The sequence below is a fragment of the Lontra canadensis genome, unplaced genomic scaffold, assembly GCF_010015895.1.
Source record: "Lontra canadensis isolate GAN:19392208 unplaced genomic scaffold, GSC_riverotter_1.0 scaffold32, whole genome shotgun sequence".
In the NCBI taxonomy this organism is placed as follows: Eukaryota; Metazoa; Chordata; class Mammalia; order Carnivora; family Mustelidae; genus Lontra; species Lontra canadensis.
In genome coordinates this window covers 11,967,523-11,992,568 of record NW_022631026.1, presented here as the reverse complement: position 1 = coordinate 11,992,568, position 25,046 = coordinate 11,967,523, and the positions used below count along the sequence as shown (strand labels likewise).

The following is a 25,046-nucleotide window of genomic DNA, read 5'->3' as shown; positions in this document are numbered from 1 at the left end:
AACCCATGGATGAATCCCACCTGATAATGGTGGATAATCTTTTTAATGTACTGTTGGATCCTATTAGCTAGGATCTTGTTGAGAATCTTGGCATCCATATTCATGAGGGATATTGGTCTGAAATTCTCCTTGTTGGTGGGGTCTTTGTCTGGTTTGGGAATCAAGGTAATGCTGACTTCATAAAAAGAGTTTGGAAGTTTTCCTTCCATTTCTATTTTTTCAAACACCTTGAGGAGAATAGGTGTTATTTCTTCTTTGAATGTTTGGTAGAATTCTCCAAGGAATCCATAACGTCCTGGGCTCTTGTTTCTTGGGAGGTTTTTGATCACTGCTTCAATCACCTTACTAGATATTGATCTACTCAGGTTGTCAATTTCTTCCTGATTCAGTTTTTGGAAGTTTATAAGTTTCCAGGAATGCATCCATTTCATCTAGGTTACTTAACTTATTGGCATATAACTGTTAATAATTTCTGATTATTGTTTCTATTTCCTTGGTGTTAGTCATGATCTCTCCCTTTTTCATTCATAATTTTATTAATTTGGGTCCTTTCTTTTTTCTTTTGGATTAGTTTGGCCAATGGTTTATTGATCTTATTGATTCTTTCAAAAAACCAGCTTCTAGTTTTGTTGATGTGTTCTACTGTATTTCCAGTTTCTATCTATCTGCTCTAATCTTGCTTATTTCCCTTCTTGTGTGGGGTTGGCTTAATTTGTTGTTGATTCTCCAGTTCTTTAAGTTATAAAGAGAACTGGTGAATTCTGTATTTTTCTGTTTTGTTTGAGGGAGGCTTGGATGGCTATTACTTCCCCCTTAGGGGACCGCCTTTGCCATATCCCATAAGTTTTGGACTGAAATGTCTTCATTCTCATTGGTTTCCATGAATTGTTTAAGTTCTTCCTTGATTTTCTGGTTGATCCAAAAGTTCTTAAGCAGGGTGGTCTGTAGCTTCCAAGTGTTTTTAACCACTCTTAGGTCTTGAGGACTTCATCCATAAAATGGACATAAATTCATTTTTTTGCTGTCCTCAACCTACTACCTGCGAATATGAAATGATTTTATATGTGATAATGTGGTGTATTCATCAGCTTTGCTGTGGTAAGAAATAGCCCCACATTTCAGTGGTTGTAGCAACAAGCATCTCTCTTATGTCCCATGTTGGGGGCTGTAGATTGCCTTCTATGATATCACTCTACATTTCCTATTCTGGGACCTGGGCTGAACAGACAGGTGACTTCTGGGAGTGTGCTGTGCTCATACCAGAAGGAAGAGAGTGAGCAAAGTGGCAGAAACTTGAAATGCTTCCTGAAGCTTCTGCTTTATTATACTTACATTCCACTTGCTAAACAGGACAAATGGCCAGGTCCTCTATCAATGGAGTTCCCCCTCCCATGGGCAGGGAGATTGGACATGCAAGCCACATGGCAGCCAGACGGGCAATATAATCTTTTTATGGTTGAGAAGACAATGTAGCCCAACCCATACCTCATAAACCTGTGGGACAAGATGGGCTTGTTAGGTTCTTAGTAAAATAATAATGACCTGTTAGTTTATGTTGACATTTTAGTTAACTGAAATACGCTGACTTAGCTAACATTTGATTGCACTAGAAGATCGGTGCTCCTGGATGGAGGAGATTTGATGCCATTTACCCCCAATATGCTGGGGGTAAAACTTAGCACCGAGACTGGAAAACAGTAGATAACAGAATATACTAGTAACTGTATGAGATCACAGCTGCTCTAATTCTCTGGGAACTCAAAAGCCAAATATAATTAAGGCTTCCACAGTCTATTTAAGAGGAGAAAACTTGGCAAAGCATGGATTTCAACTGCGTACTAGATAAACAGGGTTATCAGTGTATTTCTTAAATTCTGAAGCCTTTTTCTTCTTTTATGTTAGAACTCATGTCATTACATCAAAGAACTCTGGTACAAACATAACTCAAGGTCCCCAGCCCTGTCAATGATCTCTGTCCTCATCAGGGGCAATAATAACAGTGCGATTAACCATTGTTGCATCTTTCTCTGGGGCTTTCCAGAGCTCATATTATTCTTCCTAACTTTTGTTGTTGTTCCTAATCTGCCTCCCTGGTAGTTTCTTACATTTAGAGAAAAGAAAACCAAGCTGCCAGGATGCGAGGGCAGGGCCAAAGGTGGGCAGTGGGCATGGGCCCTTGCTCCGCTCCCCAGCTGTATGGTCTTGGGCTAGTTACTCAAACTCTCTGTGTCTCATTGTTCCTATCTGCAAAGTAGGGATCATAATAGCATCTTCCTCCTAGGCTGTCATGAGGAGATGATGGGGTGACACATGGGAAGGGTTTGAAGCCCTGTTTAGCATCAGTAGTGCTCAGGATACCCACAATCCATCCCGACCAGCCTCAGCACTGAAGGGAGAGCCAGAGCAGAAGTAAGGTCTTGGATTGCAGCTGGGAGATGGGACCCCATGGACTGAGGGACTGAGATGAGTGGTAAGGAAAGGAGGGCCCTGCAGCCAACGTGGCCATGCTCCTGTCTGGAAAAGTCTCATAACAAGGTGCGGAGACTGGAAAACTCAGAAGCAGGGCCTTGGTCCCCACTGTCCTTGAGCCTCTCAGGCAGGGGGCCTATGAGACTTCCCGTTTGGGCAGGACTTCTAGTCAGTTGGGCTGTGGGCCTCATATTTCTGTGATGGTGACTCAGGCAAGAGCTTTCCAAAGCAACGCTCAGCTGAGACACAAGGGACTTCACAGGGATGTTGTTCATCTTTGTCTCGGGCCTCACGTGATGGCCTGGGTCAAGCAGTCGCCACCTGTCTGTCCAAGGTGTGGGGCCTCTGCATGTGACGTGTGTGCGACTCTGGAAGCATGGTCAGAGCTGGTTTGAGGTGAGAGCGTTCCAGAAGAAGGGTAAGCCTGCGCCCCTCCACCCAGATGCCCCATACAGCGGGGGGCACCTCCTATGCATATAAGATCCTCTAGGGGGTCCTTGCAAGCCCTCACCAGCTCTTTCCTTCGAAGACCTTGAGTAGACAAGGATCTGAGAGGCCAGTGTGTACCATATTGTGAACTTGGAAACCACAACGTGTCATTCTGCTCGTTCGTCTGTCATTGAGAGTCACCTTTCTTCTAAGGGCATTGAATTTAAATAACTCCATCTGGAGCACCCAGAAATTTCAAAATCCATTTCAACCTCTAACTTTCTTGTCACCAGGATTAACAGGTATTATTAGCAAAAGGAAACAGCTCATTTGGAATGCTGTGTTTTTGTAATAATGGAAAATGTAGGCCTTATTTACATTTTAATCATTTTCCCCTTCCGCTGGCATTAGGTGGGCAGGACGTTCTGCTCTGAAATGTGTCATTCAGGGGTCCATGGACACTGCTTTCCAGGTTGATTCCCATCTCCGTTGTCTCCCTGACTGGGCACAAGCTCTAGAAATGACACCTTATTATTTAAGCCCATTTTATCGAAGAGGGAACTACAACTCAGGGGCTCACGTGAGCACTTGGCTCAGGTTTTTTGGATCATTGGAAGGACCACAACTTGAACCCAAAAGTGGATGCAGCCCAGAGTATGTGGTCTTGGCCCTGCACAGGATTGGGATAGAGGTCGGTTGCATGAGGTTCACATCGAACTTTTTGAGGGTTCTTTGGCCCTTGCTGCTCGGGCCAAAGTGAGTTAGGATTTGTGTTCATGAAAACCTTTCTACTTTGGCTTGGAGTGTGTATGTGAGGGTGGTTTTAGTGGTTGGGAGAAATAGCCGCCTGTACAGGGGGTCCACTCTATGACCATGCAGGGGTATGGGAGAGCAGAGAGGTCAGCGTCATCAGCCTGGGCTCCCTGGGGTGTGAGTTCTTCCCATCCAAATCCTGTCATCAGCTTCTACCTATGACTGACTGTTTTCTGTTCCACTCACATGCACTGGCAACAGGACTGCAATGAACCTGCCAGTTCTTTCATTAATGTATTCCCTACGTTTGTTGACAAATATTTATCGATCCCTTGGGACTAAACAAAATGGAGCCCCAAGTTTTATCTTTCGTGCATATGCACACACACACGCATGCACTATGCTAGGCTATGGAGAGCATTATGGGAAGAAATGGAACTGGGTATTGCCGGGAAAGAGCGAAAGAGGTTGGTGTTCCTACGGGTGGTTCAGGGGAGGCGGTCTGATGAGCAGACTCCTGAAAGAAGTGGGAGATGAGTCTTGGCCCTGTCTGCAGAGACAGGTGGACTGTACAAGGCAGAAGGAATAGAAAGTGAGAGTGCGTTTTGCTGGTTCAAAGACAGGAGAAAAGTGTCAGCAGGGTGTGTAGGGGGATAGATGAAGCCAGAGTGGTGAGGAGAGAGCTGGAAGTCGGGCAGGACCTGAAGGGCTGAGCGGAACTGGTCTCTAACAGGGCGACTGGAAACTGACATGGACCGAGCAGCCATTGCCCACTAATGCTCTAAACTGGGTGTCATCTGATTTACAAAAGATTACTTTAGTAATTCTGCCAAAGTATCTGGAACAGGTGAGGAAGCTGGGGGGCTTATCTATAATTAGTTAGCTCACAAATGACAAAACCAACATTTGGACAAGGTCTTTTGAATTTCGGAACATATCCCAGACCTGCCTCAAATTTAGACATTTGTTCATTAACATTGACTTTTGAACAACATGGGGGTTAGAAGCTTCCACCTGTGGGTAGTCACAAATCCCTGTATGACTTTTGACTCCCCCAAAACTTAACTAGGAATAGTTGGCCGGGGGCCTTCCTGATAACATAAACAGTAGACACTATTTTTGTACCTGATGCTTTATATACTACATTCTTGCAATAAGCTAGAGAAAAGAAAATGTTATTGAGGAAATCATAAGGAAGAGGAAACACACGTACAATACTCTCCTGTAAAAAGAAATCCACATAAAAGTAGATTGGCGCCGTTCAAACCCGTGTTTTTCAAAGGTCAACCACATTTAGGATTTGAATATAGTTGTTCATTTCTCTGCTTCGTATCAACTATGATGATGTAGGAAAGCTCAATGTCTCCTCCCTGAATCACATTAACACAGATCATGGCTGTAACACATCTTTTCACAAGGGAGATCATGTCAGATGTGGTTTCATAGCTTGAGCAAATTAACACATCCCCTGGTACCTGGTAAGGGTTAGTGTGTTTCCAGAGAAACAGAACCAACAGGAGATACACACGTGTATCCAACGAAGTCCAGAATCCCTAGCCGGCAAGCCGGAGACTTAGCAAAGCTGTTGGTATTGTTCTATCCAAATCCAAAGACCCAAGAACCAGGCGAGCCGATGGCTCTTCCAGAAGGAAGGCAGGAGACCTGTGTGCTAGCTCAAAGACAGACAGATAGAGAGCACAAGTTCTCCCATACTCTGCCCTCTGTCCTGTTAACGCCTTTAAGGGATTGGATAAGGCCCGTCCACGTTTGGCAGGACATCTGTTGGACTCAACCTACGGCTTCAAATACGTCGTATGTTAATTAATTGAATTTAAATACAATGAAATATTTTTTTAAATGTGAATTTCAGGTAGAGACGTCCTCAGAGACATGCTCAGAATAATGTTTAACCAGTATTTGGGCACGTCATGTCCCAGCAAGTTGACCTGTGGTATTCACCATCACAGGGACCATTTTTATAAATACAAATATACTTAAAGAAAATTGAAAGTTGCAATGAAGCAGGCCTGAGCTCCTTCCCGGGACCACATCCCAACCGTCTCCCCTTGTGTGGACCGGCTTCTCTAGATTCTAAGACTGCTCTTATCCAATTCAAGGCCCTTCATGTTCAGAGCAACGTTCCAATTCCACTTGAAGGGTTGACGGAATAGTCAGAATTCTCTGGGATCACCTGGACTAAGGATTTTCTAGCATCTTCTATCTCATCATCACATGGAAAATGGTGCTATGTGTGCAGCCCACAGATGACATGCTGAAGCTGCCTGTGGCCAAGGCGAGTAGCCAGGATGGGGGTAGGAGGCTCTGGCCACCTTGAACCCACCAACTGACTCCCCCCAGGCCTGGGCATACAGCAGCAGATCTTTGCTGCATGATTGAAAAAATGTCTATTTAGTCTAAGCCATCTATTTTACAGATGGGAAGATTGAGGCCCAGAGAAGAAAGAACAGGAGCAGAGCACCCTGTTGATTGCCCTGCATGGCTCCAAATTTCTGAATTATTTATTAATCATTTGCCACAAATTGCCAGAGACAGATACTGTGTGGGTGGGGGTGTGTGTGTGTGCATGTGTGTGTGTGTGTGTGCATTATACTCACATGACCTCTTCCCCCTTAGGTTATCAGTGGTCTAGGGACAGAGTCTTTGTCATGTTCTTTTTCTCTTCTTATTTCCTCCAAATCATCAAGCATAATGGCTTGGACTTTTCTATGTGTTAAAGTATAAATGAACAACCATCCAGCCGTAACCTTGAAACTAAACTGTGGTGTCCTTCTACATCAGGCGTCCCTTCTGCTAAGAAAGCGTCCCCTGATGTCCCCAGCCGTAAATAATCTCTGCTTTGACCCTCCAGAGCATTCTTTTCGTGACATCTGAGTGCTTTTACGACTTTCTCCCTTATATTGGAGTCACAGGTGAATGCATTCCATTGTCCTTTCTCCAATGATACAGCCACTCTGAAGGGAGAGCTCCATGGGGTTCATGAAACAGAGTGGCATTGACTTAACAGACATTCGATTCGGATTCAGCATATTTCGAGAAGGGCCGATTGCGCCTCAGACCCTGCCCACAGTCTGCTGTCACAGGGGCTCATGTTGACCTCAGCAGCCCTCCAAGGTGGCTGGGCAGGTAAGCTTCATTTTACAGGCCAAGGAAACTGAGATTTGAAGAGCGAAGTTACCTATCCAAGACAGTTTTAAGGTTTTAGTTGAGACCAAAACTTCTGGCCCCAAGTCCCCCGCCCTTTGCACCAGCCCAGGGTGCGTCCTTGTTGGTGGAATCAATATACAAGCCAAGGAGAAGGGAGCGATTAACTCAGAGGCAAATACATGCCGTAAGCCACGTGTGATTTTTGCTACTGGTCACAGAAGTACCCTCGTGCTGGGGAAGCATGAAAAGAATGTTTGCACTCGTGGATGCGTTCTGCTTATCTCCCTCTGTCCCCAGGAACTTGTCCGCAGGTTCTACTGAAATGTGACTTTCAGTGGCAAGAATGTCTTGCGCCCCCACCCCCGTTTCTACCACAATGAAAATGGAAATTCATACCTTTTCATTTGGATGTTCATCATTGTCCTTGATAAGTCTTGCCTTTTTAGGAAGTAAATCCAATCAGCTTCTGGTCCCTGGGAGGCCTGGTGGCTACCACTCCCTGTGTGCGTGTGTGCGTGTGTGCGTGTGCGCGCGTGTGTGTGCTTGCTGGCGGCATGGCGGGGAACATCCTGCTTCAGTTTTCTGCTCCCTTTCTCACCTCCCATAGCAATAATCCACCCCTTCTATGGTAGAGACCCTCCAAAAGTAGAAGAAAGCATGCACAGCGAGGCTGGAGTCATCTTTTATTATTTAGCCCAGTTAATTCCTGATTCTAATCAGAGCCCAAAGCCCCTAATCACGCTTCTGAGTTTGGTGATGGCAGATCTCTTCACAAACATCTGCGAAGGAAGCATGCGTAGAGGAGTCTTTGGATAGACACCAGTAGTTAAGCCCCAGGACCCGCACAACAGATGCCTCTTGAAGAGCGCGATCAGCTCCAGCTCCCTGGGGGGACGCGTCCGGGAGCACCCAGAGAAGAAATGGTCCTCTCAGGCTGAAATCAATGTGATCAGCCTCCGAAGGGCCATGCAAATCCTCACCATACCCTATGAGGGTGTCTTTTTTCTGGATGCAAGCACTGAGGCCGGTGATTCAACCTTTCCACTAAAGAGGATGGTCCTAGAGCAGAGCCTTTCTGGTTCCTGTCATAACCTCCCTGTGGGGCAGGTGGACATGACAGCTGAGTGGAATGTCCTACTGCCCCCCACCCCCCTGAGGCCTGTGCTCTGCTTTGTGTCAGATCCCAGCAACAGAGCTGAGACGCTGGCGTAGAGTCAACAAGCGGGATGTATGTGGGCATCCTTTATCACTTCGGTCCTGCAGGTAGATGAACTTGATTTTAGGCATCGACAGTGCTAGACACTGGCCATGGGGCTGGGCCCTGGGGGCAAGCGAGGTCTAATGCATTTTCTGCCTCAAAGAAAGTCTGGTGGAGAGTTGTTTCTCGGAATATGTTCTTATATCATGGAACCGGTCCTGGCAGGACACATCCAGAAGGCATTTACTCATGCCTTCCTTGATCAGATAAATACTTTGAAAACACTGTGTCTGGGTGGGCACTGAGGGAATGACAGGGAGCAAGACTGCCATGGGCCTGGTCCTGAAAACACACACAGGATATTGAATTGTAGGTGAATATAGACAGAACCGGATACTCCTTTTGTAATATCCTGGGGGGGAAATGTGGAAAATGTGGAAGGTAAATAAAATTACAGAGGGGATGTTTAGATACAATTATTTACCGACTTTGGGTTGTCCTGTTTCATTTTGACTGTATCTATTTTTTATAAAACAAAAGCATAATTATTTACTGAAGTCCCTTGGACCTTTCCTTGGTTGGTCTGGACAAGTTGCCAATGGTTTAGGTATGCTCTTTCCGTGGTTTTATATAATTCCAGCAGGCTTTCGGGACAGTGCTGTGTCTTAAGACAGTGGAGAAGGGTGTATCTCTAGGTCCTTGCTTCTTACAGTTCCCCTGCCTACAGATACCTTTCTCTGTGGCTGGATGCTGTGTATTTTTTAAGCTACAGTTCAGAGATCGTCGACTAAAGTCATCCATTGAAGCATTGGACAACTGTTTACTGAAAGCCTGCTTTGTGGATGTGTACTTCTAGGCTCTGGGGAAAGGCTTACATCAGTGAGGGGAAAAAGTAGATAATAAAGCAATAATAATAATAAATCGGGGGAAGGTAATAAAGTGATATTTATTGCCTTCTAGTATATTAGAAGGTCAAAAAAGCAGTGGAAAAAAATGGAGCACAGTGTAAAGGGAATATGTTTTGATCTACGCTGGATATATTTTAAAGGTAAGGCCAGAAGGATTTTTGGAAGGATTGCATGTGGGGCGTGAAATAAGAGAGGAGGCTGGGATGACTCAACGTTTTGTCCTAGGACACTGGACGGATGGAAATGTCATTAGCTGAGATGAGAAAGACTGGGGGCTGGGGAGCTGCACAGAGAAAAGAGACAGGGAGTTCAGTCTGGGGCTGTGACACATTTGAGATAGGCGTCCAAGTGTAGACTTTGAGGAGGCTGTGGTTATTGTAAATAAGGGAGAGGTCAAAGCTGGAATTATGGATTTGAGATTCATCGAAATAGAGATGATACTTAAAACCATGAACCCAGATAAGGTCACCAAAAGTGTGAGTCCTGATAGAGAAGAAAGAGCCTGAAGGCCTGAGTCCCAGGAGATGCCAAGGTGAAGTTTGGGAAGAAAGCCAAGGAACCAGCCAAAGAGAGAAAGAAGGAACAGACGTTAACTAGGGGGAGCAATAGGAGACTACGATCTAGGGGTCAGGTAACTAAGGCTTTTTGGAACAAAGACTCAACTGTGTCACCACTGATGATGGTCTAGTGACGATGAAGGTTGAGAACTCATCACTGGATTTAGGCTCCTGGAAGTCATGCGTGTGGCCCACTGGGTCCCCGCCCACCCAGTGTGTGTCCTCCACATGTTGTGTGCTCCTCTCATGATGTTCTACACGGCAGCGACGTGATCTGTTCAATTAGCCAGGCCCACACAAAATAGCTTATGTCAGCAAGCCTGGAGCCACCCCACTAATTACTGAGGTAACATTAGTGAGCTATGCTGGTGTACCAGGACCTATCTGGGTGGCATGAGTGTGTTTAAGTCAAATGCACACTCCTCTGCCCTCAGTTATCTTACCATCTAAGAGAGAAAACCAAGGTGTCTGGGCTCTGTTACAGCACCAGGAAGTGATTGAGGTAGGAAAAAAATTATGGAAGTTCAGAGACCGGCAAAGCTTCCCCTGGGGGTCAAGTTTGAGTCAATGGCTGAAGTGGCCTTTGAATGTGGCCTTGAAGGATGGACAGGATTTGGAAATGAGAAGGCAGAGAAGAGAGAACTATTTCAGACAGAGGGAACGCTAGAGCAAGGGAGACAGCTGGAAAGGGGGCACTGAGCTGGAGGGAAGGGTGTGGGAAGGAGAGAGACAAGTGGGAGACGGGGCCTGGAATTTTGGCCAGGACCTGATGAAGAGAGTCTTAGAAATTAGATTCTGGGCTTTATTTCTTGGTCAACGGGGAAATCATTAAAGGCTTTGGAGCCACAGAGTGATGTGGGAATAGTTGTGCTGCTTTGGGAAGAGTCATCTGGCTGTGTGTGCAGAACCGTCCAGAAGAAAGAGAAGAAGGACCTAAATTAGGGCAGTGGCAGTGGGAGGAGGGAGGAGAGGTGGGAGGAGGGGTGACGTGAGACTCAGCGGAGGCAGAACCCGCAGGACGTTAACACTCAGGAGTGCGGAGCGCCTGGCCTGTAGCTGGGGCTCTGGGCCCTCCCTGAAAACCACAGGAGCCTTTTGAAGTGCAGTGACCTAGGCAGTCCCTGGTCACTGGTACTTGTCACCTCCGCCCCCTCCCCCCCCAGTCCTCTTCTGAACCAGGCGCACTTGAGTTTCACCTCGTTAACGACATAAAGCATGCTTATTTCTGGAACTCTGTGATTAACACAGTTTCTGCACTGAAGAAACAAAGGAGCTCCGCATTCCTGGACTTTAGGGAGGTCATTTTGGAGATGGGAGAGATGAATGCCAGCAAGGTCCCATCCAGGCCACCTCCCGCCCTCGGGCTCTGATTTTTCTGTTGCATCTGGGCTGATCAGCCGTGCGCGGCATCGGCATTTCCTGAATTGTTGGGTGAAGCAGTAGTCAGAGCCCTGGGGAGGGGGAAATGCATGGTGCCACCCTGCCTGGCAGTGCCATAGGAAATGCCAAGTGACCCAGATGGGGCCCAGGCAGCCTGCCTGCTCATTTGCCCAGGCAAATCCACCCCAGGAGCACGGCCTTTGTACCAGAGGACAGAAACCCTCCCGCTTCTCTGCCAGTCCCCCAGCCTCAGCTCAGTGGGCTCACACTCAAGCAGGTAATGGCACCCAGGGGGCTCCTCACTGATTTCCGTGAGGTTGGAACCCCGGGCTGTGGGGGAAGGGGCTGGCCTGCCGCCAGCACCAGCATCCCAATTCATGCGGCAGCACAGGGGGATGAGCCTTTGTGGCAAGGCTGGCTTCCTCCTGACTCTGCCCATAAAAGGAGAAAAGTGCTGCTATCTGGTCGGCATTGGGTAGGATTGCTGATGATAAATTTTTTAAAAGTGTGGATTTTCCCCCCTTTTTTGCAAAGCGGGGGGGGTGGGGGAGAAGGGGGCGGGGAGAGAAAGAGAGGGAGAGAGGGAGAGAGAGAGAAAGAGAGAGAGATTGCTTTCACACAGTTTCTAGGCTGTATGTGCTAACAGATGGATCCAGACTCATCTTTTATCTAGTGTTACAGAAGATAAAACTGAAACTGGATGATATGCTGCCTCTTCAATTTACAAGAGGGGGGAAAAAAATAAAAAAGCTTTTAAAGGGAAGCCCTTATGGTAGAAAAGAACGGTCCAAAATATCGTCTGGCTTTACTCAAAAGACAAAGTACAGTGGGACCATTTAAAAGTGATTTTCTCCCTCTGCCTCCCTGACTTCCCCCAAGTATATGATCTCTGTGTCAGAAGTAGGCCAAGCTTTAAGGTTATCATGAATTACATATCAAGAGACATTATTACCCAAGAGTCTTGAACAAATGCCCCATGGTTTAAATTTTACGGATATTTTTCCCCCTCGCGGTGGCAGCAATTTCAATCTCTGCCTTCTTCCTTAGATGGAAAAGGAAAGTGTTTTAGAGAATGCGGGAGGAGACGAGACGTTATGCTAATAAAGGTAATTGTGCAATGATTGGAAACTGCTCTGTTCTCTTGGAAGGAAGCTTTTGTCCCGCACCCACTGGCCCTGCGCTCCAGGTACTGGGCCTGGTCCGGCTTTGTCTTGTCTGATTTTAGCAAGAGTCAGACACCCACAGAGTCAGGGCTGACTGAGAGGGACAACACATGAACTAGGCATCCGTACACCCACCCCTTAGGACAGATAGCCTCTGAATATCAGGTGTGCTTTCCTGACTTCTCTCAGAGTCAAGAAGGGCTTTCTGAAACTAATTCTTTGATCTGAAATTGGAGCCATCCACTGGGTCAGGAGGAAAGGCAGGTGTCTGCTGGGTTTTTTTTTTTTTTTTTTTTTTTTGCCTCCTTAGGGCCCTCAAAGGGGTCAGAACATTAGCCCCAAACACAAGTGCTGAGGGCACGTGCATCCCCGGCACAGTACTGGGTAGGACGTCCAGATAAGAACGCCTCTGGCTGTAGGAGGGGGTGTTCTCTGTCCAGGCCCCATAATCTCCCTCCCAGTTCATCCTCCTGGAGTGGGTATTTCACACAGCCTAGCTCTCCTTGAGATAGCCTGGGAGAAGCTGGTTATGATTCTTTATATAGGCTTCTCATCTTTTTTTAATCTTTAATAATCCTTTTATTAACTGTCTCCTTTTATCCTTCTTATGCTTTGGGATATGGTGGGCACACCACGTTTTTAGCATTTTAGAAATGAAATAATTGGAAGCTGGAGCGGAAATGCAATGGACTACAGTCCCTGTCCCTCGAGCAGTGAAACACACATCCACATCCACACAGGCATACATGTGATCTAGAATACGAGCCTGATGGTATCGCCCCGCCACGGGAGAACAACAAAAGGGGAACCCTACGATCCAGCTCCCATTCGGAGGGGAGGGTCCTTTCTGAGGCTTCGCCGGTATTTTGTCTTCTAGCTCAGCCCCCGTCTCGAGCTTCCGTTCAGGCTTCTGTCCCACTGCACCCCATCATGTTCGCACACTCCAGCCTTACCCCACCGCATGGAGTTCTTACTTCGTGAGCCGTATCACTTCTGCCCATACATATTGTCTCCTTGTTACCTGAGCCCGAGCACCACCCGCTTCCCACTCTCCTTCACACGTTCCTCATTTCCGTGGCTATGTCCTGCGTGGATTCCGGACTCAGTGCAGGTCCTCCTAGGAAGCCTTCCTCCCGCAGATTCCTACCATGAGGCTCAGGCATCCATCACTGGCATGGCCACAGCAGCCCATTCATTCCCATTGCAACAGCTGCCACATTGTATCTTCATTGTCATTTCGTGTATGTCTGTCTTTTCTCATAGCTCAGGAGCTGCTAGCGACCATGAGGGAGTCACCAAGCTTTGCTCTCAGAATCTTCATCCTAGAGAAATTCAGGAAGATCGCAGTCAGCTGCAGGGTGGGTCATGGTGGGATTCTTCCTCCCTGTCACTGTCCCTCTGGATATACCCCAAACAAGGAGTCAGCCCACCAGGCCGGGTTTGGGGACTGTCCTGTGTACCGTCAGGTGTGTGGCTGCTTCCAGGCCCCAAGATGAGGTCACCACTGCTGCCCCGTTTATCACCGCCCCGACCCAGGCCTTTGGTACTGTGCCCAGCTGATACCTTTGAGAAAGTTCATCTCCAGATCCGTGGTGTCTGATCTATCACTGAGTCAACAAAGTCACTGGGGGAGAAGCAGGTCGTTAGGATAGAAGGAACGCGGTATTATTCAGGCCGACAGACCCGAGTGAGAATCCCACTTCTGCCACGAATGGGTGATCTGTGTGATCTCAGGAAATTGACCTTATTGCTCGGAGCCTTTGTATCTGTCTCAGTAAAATGAGGGAGAGGCGTCGTATGAAGCTGTTTGTTAATGACAAGAGATTATGTTGTAAAGTACTTGGTACTTAAAGGAGATTCAAAACTGTTGAGTGTTAGTAGTATGAAAAACAATCCAGCTTCCAATCTAAGAAATCAGATTATTAAAAATATAGTAAAAGGATTTTACCGTCACTGATGAAGAAAGCCATCATGGCATTGCTTTAGACATTACACCTTTAAATTAAAAAAAGAAAAGAAAAGAATCTGTTCAAGGCAGGAGCATCGGAATAACAAAGAAAAATCTCCAGCTGTTTGGCCTTCCACACATTTCCTTATTTCTCTTAGCCTGGGTTGCCTTATCTCCATGACGGGCATAAGGAGACCCGTGTTGCCAGGGTGTGGACGTGAGAAATGAGTGAGAGAGGAGCGGTTGAAAAGGCCACGTGCAGCCAAGGACAGAGCTGGTTCTCAGTAAGTGGTTTTGGAATTTCTTTCCCTGAAGCTGTTCTACTCCCATCTGTGAAATCTGCCTGGATTGTAACCAGTTTATTCCTGAGCTCCAAGTAGCCTTGGAGTTTGGTAGAAGGACCTGAAGAAGAGCCTCTTCTGGGCACTCAAAAATACTGCATCAGCCAGAGAGTCAGTAAGAAACTCAGCAGCGGGCCTGGGGCAGCCTGCACCCCCCCCCGCCGGGCCTCCAGCTCCTCGTCCACACGCTGCAGGAGGAGGGCAGACAGTCGCCCAGGTGGCTTCCAGCTCTGGCATGCTTGGAGTCTAATTTATAGCTGAGTGAGTTGTCATTCACAGACCAGGAAGGGCCAAATTACCCTCATTACTCTGCTCGCAGCTCTGGTGCCTGAGAAGCCACTGGGTCCTGTCACATCTAGAATTAGCTCTGAACCCTTGGGCTTTTAATTAAAGGGCTTTGTGAGTCAGATGGTTTATGGTCAGATTCAGATCTTCAGGGAGACACGCAGGGAGGTCCTCTCTCCTGTCATCTCCTCCTTGAGAAATCGGCCGCTTCTCCCAACACAGAGGCAAGGAGCTGGGAGATGTGTGGGGGTCTTCCAGAAAGGGCTTGTGGCTCAGCCTGGCCCCGAGGCCGCACGGGCTCTAGGCCCCAGAGGCTCAGGGACCACTGATGTGTGGCTCGCCCCGGCTTTTTTTCCCTCGGAGTTTTTGGGCTGTGCCCGCCAGGGCTGCTTCGGCTGTGGCTCCCCACGGTGGCCGCAGCGACAGGAGTGGATCTTACCCAGCGCTGTTTCCGCTTCGGGTGGCTTGTGCTAAGTGCATTTGCAATCCCATGTGGTAGAAAGGATAAAAGGACTGTCTTTAAAAAAAAAAAAAAAAAAAAGTGGTTTCTGAATGTGTGGAAAGCAAGGCTGCCTGCTGTGTGTTTTTAACAATTGCCTCCCCAGGGGAGGGTTGAAAACCTCACCTTTCAAGATGTTTCAACTCAGATTAAAAAGTAACTTTAATACAATTGCTCTTCTGACCACAGCTGCTGCGATTGCCAGACTGGTGATTATTTGTCTAACCCGAGTCTCCAGGGCTGGAACTGGACACCATGTCCCTCCCAGAGGAGGTGAAATTGTGTTAGTTACATCCTTCCACCTGGTGTCACCTTGGGGGGAGGGGATGCGCATGCGCACTGGCGTGCGGGCTTTCAGGAAGGAGCACATCAGGATTTCAGACCAGTTCGCTTTTCCCACAATCTATTACTGAGCATATACTGTGTGCCCGGCACCGTATCTTGTCCTGGTCCTTTCTTTCTGTCGCCTGCGTCCCAGTGTTCTGCACCCATCTGCTGTCTGGGTAGGATTCCTGTAAACTGATCCAAGTCCCCTCAATGTTTCTTCCACATGCCGATGTATTGAGGTACCTTGAATGGGCCACTGTGTGGTGCCACAGGGAAGCATTAGCCTGGCGAGGGCTTTGATCACCTCTTCAGGTAGGTACAGAACAGTTAGAGTGTGTGAAAATCTTCTATCGAGGTTTTTCAACTTCGGCGCTACTGACATTTGGGCCAAAATCAGTCTTTATTGTGGGAGACTCTCAAGGCTTTGCAGGATGTTCAGCAGCGTCCCTGGCTTCTACCCTGGGTGCCAGGAACACCACACACACGCTCCAGATGGGACAACCAAAAATGTCCATAGACATTGCCAAATACGTCCTCAGACTTTACATTTACCGAAACGCCCTTCTGTCTATTGTCCTAGTTTATGTAGTCAGGCGGAAGGATTTTTTTTTTTTGCTCCCCTTTTATAGCTAAAGTAATTGAGGGCCAGGAAGGGAAGAATTGCCTATCAAACAGTGAGTCAGGGAAAGAGCTAAGGTTATAATTTAAGTTGCTGTCTTCCCAACCCAGTGTCCTTCTTGTGGATCCACTCAGTGGTGTGGTGGTGAATGTTTAGTCACTGATGCTCTGGGAAAAACAAAAGCAAAGCAAACCTGATTGGGAGTGGTTGCCAATGTCATGGTGCAAGTACCCCCACCATGGCCAGTTTCTTCTCAAAAAGACATCACTGAACCGGAAGTTGGGAGGAGACATGCATAATTGGCTCTGGTTGGCCGGTGCCAGCTGGTTCCAGGATGCCACAGGGCTCACGTGTGCTTCTGCTCAGATAGCTTTGCTCTCTCCTGGACTGCTTCTGCCCCTTCTCTCTTCCCCGTCCACAGATACACTGACACTGGAAGGTGCCATGGGGAAGCGTTAGCCTGGTGAGGGCTTTGATCGCCCCTTTGGATAAGCACAGAACAGTTAGAGTGGAATTTTCTCCCTCTCCTGTTAACATTTGGTTTCATAATCTTCCCACCTGAGGATCTGCAGAAGCAGGAAAGCTCTGGTCTTAGGATCGCCTGGATTGAATCAACTCCTGAGCAGGAGCTACGTAAGGGCTGTTGGTCAGCATCCATCATATTGAGTGTGAGGTGCCTGGAGATATGGGGTAGTGATGGCCACAGGGCTATTGCACATACCCTTCTGGGAGATGGGAATAGGGAGTAGGCTAGAGTTTTAGTCTGGATATGAACTTGAACTTCTGTAAGACCCAGTCTCCACACCTGTGAAGGGAGAACTAGCTTATGTCGGGAGCCTCGGGTGTGTGCTCATCTACTCCATTGCTTGAAGGATTGCCTGGTTATCATTATAGTATCAGCTCATCAGGCCTAAGAACTCAGCTGGTCTTGGCTTTTTCCACTGGGTCATGGTTCAGTGCCATATGCTCCTTCTCTCTGGTCCAGCCTGAGATCTTGGGGAGCTGGGACTGGGTTATTGAAAGACCTGGATTCTCATCCCAACTTTGGTACCACCTCATTCCATAACCTTGGGAAGCAGTTCAGTGTGACTAGAATGTGGGTGGCCCCGCGGGAAGGGTGGGAGCATGATGTGGCATTTGGAGTTTCTCCTGAAGGCGGTGGGAAGTGCTGAAAGAGAAGACACATCATCAGAAGTGTGCTTTAGAAATTTCTTTCCACAGAGCACAGGGCCAGAGTCCAGGCAGGATGAAACTAGTTAGGGAGTGATACAACAGTCCAGTCAAAAAGTGAGGGAGCCCCCCACAGGCACTAATGCAGAGTGGCACAGACAGAAAATGCTGTGGGAGTTCAGAGAAGGGAGAGGTCAGCAGAGTATCAGAGAAGACTTCCTGGAGGAGGTGAGGCGGCTGCTGACTTGGAAGGATGGAGATGTATGGAGGTATAAGCCTAAGGCTGCAGAACAGGCAAGAAAACACAAAACTGCAGTAAAGCCCGTTGGGCTTAAACTGAGACTTTGTGTAAAGGATGGCGATGTAAAGGACCCGGTGATGGAAAGACCTGAATGCGAGGCTTTGGAAAGTGCATTCTTGTTAGAAGGCCGTGGGCCTCACAGGAAAGCACATTCTCTTGTCATCCTTCCACGGGGCTCAGATCAGAGGCGTTTTCCTGTCTGCAGCTCCCACTTTCTTTTTTGCCTTTGGCAAGGTATGGGGTGTCTGGGACCCTGACAAGGGGTGCCCACACTCACCCCCTGCAGCCCTGTGCTGTTGAGGAAGGCACCGTCTCTCTGAGGCTTGAGGGTGCTGAATGCTGATGGATGACTCCCGATTCTCCTCGCAGTGGGGGGCCCAGGAAAGGACCAGCTGTGCTGGTGCGTGAGCGCAGTCCCCAGGGTTTGTCTGCCTAGGCCAGGGTGACCATGGTCCCCGGTGATAAGCCGTCTCCCAGCTGTCGCAGGTAGGTTCTCAATCACTCCTCCCTGGGTTGACTGTGACCCTTTGCCCTTACTAAGAAGGATGGAAAGGCCCCGTTGTCTCGCATGCCAGATTCATGACAGCGTGTCTGTCCCTGTCCACGAGGCGAAGGACAGCCAGCCTCACGGCGTCCGAGGTAACAGAGATGGGGGCTTCCCGTGGAGGGTCAGGAACCAAGAGTTTGCTGGGAAACAGCACGAGCTAGGTAGCACAATCTCTGAGGCTCACGTGAGTAAACAGGGAAGGGAAAATGACTCACCCCGGCTGGAACCGTCTGGAATCAGTAGCAGGAGGACAGATTCCAGACACCCTCTGGACCTCAGAGTGTCCCTGTTGGATTTGGATTCAGATCCGGCCATTAGGCAGGAGGGGAACCATTTGCCTGGTTTAGCAGAGACCTGCCTTGGAAGAAAATCACTTTCTCAAATGGCCGTATGTAACCTAGGTTAGGCTCTTACTCCATAGATGGGCTCCACCGATGGGCTGTTCTAGACAGCCCGAGTCCCGAGTTCCAAGGCCTTCTTCATTATGCAAGTGGCAGGGAGTGACCTTCCCGCTGTCGTAGAGATGTGGGATCAAAGCAGAGATGGGAGCCCGGTTCACGAACTTCTCAATCCACAGTGCTCTGTTTCCCTCCGGTCTCCGGCAGAGGCGCTATCTCTATCAAATACCCAACAGAAGCCACCTAGAAAGAGCCCTCTGTTGCTACAGGCCAGGGGCTGGTGGGGAGTTCATAGGTGGTTTGTGGTGCTCGGATGGCGTCAGACGTAGGACGCACGTGCGGTGTTGGGAGCGTGAGTGCCGCCGATGTTGGCACAGTATGTGGGAACCCATCCTCGCCGCAGGGACTTGGATGGCAAATGACTCCAGCTGGACTGGCTTTCAGATTACTCTCAGTGCAATCTGGCCGTGGCAACATTTCTTAGCTTCTTACTCCTGGGCAGCCCTGGCCTTGAACTTCAAAGCAATCCTTTACTCTCATCGTCCAGGCCCACTTTGCCCACGTTGTGAGGAGCAGTTGTATTTTCTAAAGTTCACATGAAATGGACAGACAGAGGCCAAGGTGCAAAGAAGTTACAGTTCACAGCTGATGGGCTCAAGACCCCAGGCACTTGCCATAGCTTCATCCCCCCACTAACACTTGGAAAAGTGTTTGATGTACTAACTCACGGGCAGCATCCCAGGAAGCACCGTGCGGGTAAAGCCCTTCATAGCCTGACACCCGTCTCATTTCCTGCTGTCTCTGCTACCTCTTTCCCTCGTCCCCAGCCACGCTGAGCCTTCAAGGAAACCAAATTTTACAATCGATCCTTGTCATTTTTGTGGGGCCCTGGGCTAGTTACAAGAGCTATAACTCCCCCTTGAAGATAAGTAAGACATCCCTTTCCTCTTAACCAGCTCCCCGTCCAGTGGCAAAGAGAAAACACGGACATAAGTAGCTTTGATGCTTTAGAAGACAAAGTTCATTTGATCTTCAAAGTGGCCCAGAGAAGCTGCTAGTATATATTGCTGAAAGATCTGCATTTAATAGACTTTCCATCTGCAGTCAGAGGGAAACAGTGACTAAGTAAAGGTCGCACAGCCCAGCCAAGGCCACATTGGGAGTAGACTTAGGTTTCCCTTACTGCCTATAAAACATTCCTGCTACATCAAGGTGTCCTCTCGGCTTGTGTCACTGGGGATGATTGGGCACAGCCTCTGCAGGCTGGACTGTCTGTCTCTGTCTTATTGCCGCCTGCCTGTGCAGACAAGGCGGCTGTCCGATGTTGATACCTCAAATCCGTTAGGTTGTGGCCCTTTCCCTACAGAAAGGCAGTAATCCTGTGGTTGCTGCCCAGAGAGGGAGGAGGGTAGATGGAAATTCCTCTGTTGTCTGCGACTTAATTATACTGACATTCAGGGTCATCAGGGAGAGGATGCTGGCCCCACTCCTTTTCAGAAGTGTCTCCCTTGCCCACCCCAGAGGAGAACCTCCGGTTGACATGATCAATACTGTAAAACATGTTCTTCGCAAAAAGGAGGGAGCCACTGTGCCGCTGGTGCGCAGAGAATGAGATGTGAACTTCTTAAATAACTGGGCCAAGTTTCCTGACAGGTCCAGTCAATGAAGCTGGTGTCCTCCTGTCCTCCTGCCCTCCACATGGGAGGCACTTATCTTAGGGCTGTTGAGGTGGGACAGAGAAGACAGACAGATGTTAAACCATGACCCTGGGAAATGGAACAGATGTGAGCTCAGTGCTCCTGAGCTCTGCTCGAGACCCAGGCTCACGTCCTGGTTCTGCCATTGCCTGCCACTGGCGATGGCCCTCTCACCCTATGCCAGATACACCAGCTGTGAGCTATAGTATGCGGTATTAGGGAATTAGGGATTGAACTTGGGCTCAGAGGTGTTACCCACCCCCCCACCTCAGCTTACTGTCAACCTTGTACTCACTCTGCCTCTCAGAGTTACTCTCTAAGTCCTTATCTGAATGAGCATAGCCATTTCCAGGAGGACCACAGGATGTGGAGCACACGGCCTGGTGCACAGTCAGTGCACAGTGCAAATGAGTGCCATGTTTTGATTCCCTCGCCATCATCCACTCATCGACCTCTGACAGTCTAGAATTGTCTGAGCCCAGACACTGTGGGCTATCACCATCTGGACTCTGGCCTGCTCCCAGGTTGTGTCCCCAGCACAAGAGGCTACATGCCAAGATGCAAGAAACTGGAACCAGTCCCAAGAGCTGTGTCCAGTCCTGGCTTCTCCGCCTACCTGCTGGGTGGCAATAGACAAGTCCCTCCCCTTCTCTAGAACTCGGGGATCCTGTGAATGGCATTAACAGTCATATCAATAGTGGTAATGATAGTACCGATGTCAGTAGTGGTTTTATTGGTGTCGCCCCCCCAAAAGTCCATGCCCTAACCCCCACAACCTGTGAATATGGCCTAATTTAGAAAGAAGGGTCTCACTTATTCCTCAAATATCATCACTTGCAGAAGCTGCTTCAGGAAGCAGAGAGCAGGCGTTGCTGCCTGTTACCGCAGGATGAGGCCTGCGGCCAGTGTCTCTGAGAGCAGCCCCTCCAGGCATGAGTAACCTTCCTCAGCCCCAAGAGTTTCTCTAGAGTCCTCAGAAATCACTAGACTACAAGTGCTGTGATGTTCCTTGATTAAATGAACGCAACCCGCTACGGCCTGATTCTTAAGTAGGGCTTCGTCTCCAGGCCAGATTCCTGGCCAAAGGCTCCAGCTCAGCACCCCCAGGTCAGGGTCAGCGCCTGCTGGTTTTGGAGGAAAACTGGCTTGTCCTACCAATGCTATCCCTGAGGAAGTGGGGTCCACCTGGCAGTGGGCCTCAGTTTCTCCAGTGAGGCTGGGTGGCTGCTCCCACACTGCCCTAGGCTGCCCCAGAAAGGAGAGCCACGGAGCCCTCCCGTTTGGGGGACTGACTGGTTATCAGAACAGCTGCACATTCAGGTTCTGGGTGTGAGGGCTCAAGGAACCCAATGGTCCTTTTAAAATATATTGCCAAAACTCGTCACGCCTTGCTTCTTGAATCATAGCGTGACTCCTTTATAATCAAATTACATCAGCCTGTTTTATATGTAGGGCCTTTGAGCCCAGCAGATTTAGAAGGCATTCTGCTGAGCATAGGAGAGTGAGTGGCTGCAAAGGGGCATTTACGTGGGTTGGAAAGCAGGGGGACACCCAGGAGAGTCCAGCACAACTAGGCACACAAACAAGCAGCCCCATAAACAAGGCCCTGTGGATTATGTGGGGGTTGACCAGATGTCTTGTGGGCCCAGGCCACTCCTGCTCTCTGTCTGTTGTCCCAGAGGCATCATTAATGCCCCCTTTTCACTCTGAGAAGGATCTGGGTTTGGCTGATAAATCACTTGGTCACCCTAATTGCGTGTCATCTTATATGTGCATTCAACAGAGATGCAGCGTGGATGACATATTTGAAGAAAAGCCTGTATCTGTGTGCTCCAGTGGCTCTGAGGCTGGCTGTGTGTGAGCACGACTGCGCCCTGTGACTGAGGCATGTCCCTGTCTTGTTACATAGGTGACTTCGAGGTGAAATCATGGGCCAAAATGTCAAATAGAGAGTGGTTTAGATCCTTTCTCATAACCTGCTGGCTTTTTGATGTTGAGGAAATAACTTAGCTTATCTCAACTATCCATTGGGGATAATCATAGAGACTCAACGGTTGGTGTCATTATGTGATAACCCATGTCAAGCAAGTGCTTATTTCTTGATACATGATAAGCTACCAACGTATGGCATTGCCACTATTGTTATTATTGTCATTATTATTATTTCATGACCATTATTATTGTAGCTTTAGTCCCTCCATCTGTGACATGGTGGTGGGTGATCCTTGTCCTGGCCTGCTTCCCGGGTCTTCATGAGACTAAAAGCGAGTAGCATCCCCAGAACCTAGTGTCCCTGGGACTGTGCGTGCTGTCCCAGGCGAGGGCTTTGGACAGAGTCTCCCCTACCCGGTGGGGCCATCCCTTTGTGACATGGAAGATGGGTTCCCGAGACATCATCGCCCCTTCCACCCACCCCGAGGACTCTCCCCTTGCCGGCCCTCCTCGGCCCAGCCTACTTCCTCTTCCTTTGAACAACGCTGTATAAACACCAAGGCCAGAACATCACTTACTGTGGGGGGAGGAGGGTGCCACCCAAGAAGGGGCAGGGTCCAGATTCCCGGGTGGGCCTGTGGGGCACCTCTCAGTGTTCTCCGCCTGGGGAGCTTCCTCCCTTCCTGTGCCTCTTGAATGAAGGTGTCCTCTGTTCCCAGGGAACTTGCTTTATTCCCAGGCTCTTTCCATTAATTTGCTTTTCTGTATGCCTCGCACTTTCTTTCTTTCTTCTTCTTTTTCTTTGAATGTGACTGCTCTGAAAGGGAGGATTCCCTAGTGGTTGAGAGCAGGAAGTCCACCCGGACTTTCTGAGTTGAAATCTTGGCTTTACCTACCACCCAAAAGCTGAGTCCCTTGGAGGAACACATCAGTGTCCTTATCTATGAAAGGGGGCAAGAGGGATACATCTCTTGTGTGGTTGCTGGGAGGTATCAGGGGTCACTAAGCCTACCAATGCCTGATGCCCAGGGGGTGCCTGCTGAATGGGAGCTATTTGTATCCTAAAATCCTGCCCGTTCCTGTTTCTTCATGTCCCTGGGTGTTCTTGGTGCCGTGGGACTGAGGCTGCAGGGAGGTGTCCTGGCCCGAGTCTAGGCTCTGCTGCTGGTTCGTGGGGACTCTCGGGAGCAAGCCACCCATGCTGGGCCTTCTCACCGGGCTCTGCCTTCTCTTTGGTGTGCCCCTGCCCTGCCCTTTCACTTCTGGAGCCTTTCAAAAGTGGAAGACACACAGCCATTCTGAGCTCTCAGCGCCTCCACTGAACGGGGCAGGGACACATAACATGGAGAAAAAGCCACACGTCGTAGACAGGAGGTCAGGAGATGCCTGTCATCGTCTGGGTTCTATGGTGTGACCCTGGATTAGTCCTTTCATGTCTCTGGATTTCAGTGTCCCCAGTTTCAAAATGGGGGCAATGACCCCTCTAAAAAATGACCCAGAATGAGGGTGGTACAGAAGCGAGGGCCCCTGACGGTCTCAGGTGGCGCAGGCGATGTGGCCGCAGCCCCGGCAACAGTCCACGTGGCTGGGGACAGAAGTCACTCAGCACTGGGGTTGTGTGAGGTTGTGCTGCTTGTGGGGACCTGAGACGGGAGTTGTAAGTGTCCTTCCCTGCTGACCCTTGTGCTCTCTAAGGGACATCTGGCCTAAGGGTGACTCAAACAGGAAGCCATCAGCCGTCACTTCAAAAGCTTGGACTCCTCTCAGAGATGGGCTTACTTCGCGTTGCTCTCTGTTTGGACGGTGGGGGAGTAATTCACCGAGTTGAGGGCAGATCCTCCAAGAAAGCCGCTCCCTGAGAGGGCCTCTGTGACCACATCAGTCGGATGGAAGGAGGTGGGCTGTGCTGGGGGCTGGATAAGATCATAAGTGACCCAAATGCTGGTCCGTGGACCAGAGCCAAGATGGTGACATCAAAACTCTCCAGAAGCTTTGACCGCCACTTCAGGATGGAATTTTACTTTCTGTTAGCTTCTCCAGATGCACAATGAGTTTGGGAACTGCTAGCGTGGGTGGGACTAGGCTTGCCTGTCAGAGGGCTCCTCGATACTGTCCCCTTCCTGGTCCCCATCAGGAGGCTGGAAGTGTTAACAATATTAGCCCTGTGGAAGGATCAGGTTACGATTAGGGTTATCTATTCATGTGGCTGTTAGCCTAACCAGGTGCCCGTGTCCTTCATGATGTATAGTGGGAGTTGGGGGACTTTTGAGAGGACACCATGGGTAGGAGAACATTCTGGAAGTACCAGAGAATCACAGTCTGGCAGTGACCTAGCATTTTATCGGCCTGGCCCTCTTAGTTTTGTGGTGGAAGAAAGTGGGATTCTGGCTGGGCCTCAGGGGGAGAATCAAGTTCCTATCATATACACAGAAAATGGATTATAATTTTGAGAGTTCTTGAGAGAGAAAGCGGTGGGGATGGGACAGTGACGCTGATAACTGATGACTTCAACTTCTTCTCTCTTGTTTTCAGGTCCTTCTGTGGTACACCCAGCAAAAGGTGAGAGACACCATCTTACCCCTGGATCCTAGTTCAGAAAATCACCTTCTTCGCTGCCTACACCCACGTGCACAGGAAACAGCCCCCGCGTCAGGGCTCCCTTTTCCTCAGGCTTGTGCTCTGTGCTGGGACTTTACGAACACAACCCCAAATCCAGAGGAGACAAACTTCTCTCCCCCTTTACCTCTGTGACCCGGTTTCCCAAAGTGCAGGGCCGGCCTCACAAAGGCAGGCTCAGGATTCACTTTCTCATCAGGCCAAGGACTTTTCAGAGTCCCTGTGTTTTCCATATCATTTCCTTCCTTCCTCTCCCCCCCTTCACTTCCTGTTTTTTCTTCCTCTTTCTCCACCCCCTAGCCTGGCTCTCCAGCCCTGTCCCTTGTTGTCTGAGAACAGGAACA

The 25,046-nt window shown here is 49.0% G+C and overlaps 1 long non-coding RNA gene across 1 annotated transcript in view; it reads left to right on the top strand.

Moving 5' to 3' along the window:
• LOC116873185 overlaps nucleotides 1–25,046 on the top strand; it is a 45,427-nt gene that overhangs the window by 19,060 nt on the left and 1,321 nt on the right. The window contains exon 2 of the long non-coding RNA XR_004383758.1: nucleotides 24,619–24,645. This is a non-coding gene — a long non-coding RNA (uncharacterized LOC116873185). The remainder of the gene's footprint in view (nucleotides 1–24,618; nucleotides 24,646–25,046) is intronic.